Below are 977 nucleotides of genomic sequence, written 5' to 3' on the forward strand. Positions count from 1 at the left end.
CCTTGATTTTTGGGAAATATTTGTCTTTGAAAAAGACATCAAAAAATCTATGTCAAAAACTGATAGTAGATTTCCCATTTATTGACATTTCTTACTTTTTAAGAATAAAGGCCTAATCTGATAACTTCTGACTGGTAATCATATACTGCTACTTTGGGTTAAAAATACTTTTACAAAATGAAATCTAGGTTTTAGTGTCTAATTATTATACCAACATTCATGGACGAAGTTGAAATAAATTTTGGTTAAACACTGAAAACTTTTTTTTTGACACTGTTTTATTTTATTTAAATAGCAGTCTGCTCACACATGGTCCAAGAACACCCAAATAGTAAAGCAAAGATTGGTCTTCAAACATCATAGCTAATGATGCCATGCTTTGCCTATGATCTCGCCAACATAAAACCACATCCACACCTCAGTGGCCACCAAACCATTCAGTAGAGCCTCCATAACTGTGAAGCTACCAGTTTGAGCACTATTGATAATGTTTTTCAAGCTCTGAATAGCTGTAGGGATCTCAGCAGGGGTTGGAGGAACCACTCAACCTTAGCATAGTGCCAAAATGTGGCCAATCAAGGCTTCGAGTAAGTCACGGCAACATTGACCAGCACCGGGGCCTTCTCCATGAGGTTACAGACAAACTGGGTCATGGTTCTAGGATGGAAAGCCTGTCACCCCAAGTGGCCGGCTTGAAAACTTTTAATTCTGAGCCAACATATGGATTTTTTAAGGATTATAAATAACTGAGCCCTGTACAAATACATAAATTACGCTTATCTTCTGTTTACAGGAATAATAAATACAAATGCACTTAAAGCTTCCTTATAGTGAAAATCACAGCTTATAATATGGAATTAAATACTGGTGAAACTTTAAACTGTTTGGAAAGCTGAGCGTTATTGAAGTAGACTTCTGGAAATGTTAGCTTTTTTTTTTTTTAAACAAAATTCACATTTTATTTAGGGGGAAATAAA

The 977-nt window shown here is 35.4% G+C and overlaps 1 pseudogene across 1 annotated transcript; it reads right to left on the reverse strand.

Annotated features, from left to right (window-relative positions):
- Positions 1–350: 350 nt before the first annotated feature.
- On the reverse strand, positions 351–653 carry LOC307050502 (ATP synthase subunit g, mitochondrial-like; annotated as a pseudogene). Its single transcript has one exon. The product of its transcript is annotated as an ATP synthase subunit g, mitochondrial-like (transcript).
- Positions 654–977: the final 324 nt, after the last annotated feature.

The sequence above is a fragment of the Hyperoodon ampullatus genome (assembly GCF_949752795.1).
Source record: "Hyperoodon ampullatus genome assembly, chromosome: 3".
NCBI classification, from domain to species: Eukaryota; Metazoa; Chordata; class Mammalia; order Artiodactyla; family Ziphiidae; genus Hyperoodon; species Hyperoodon ampullatus.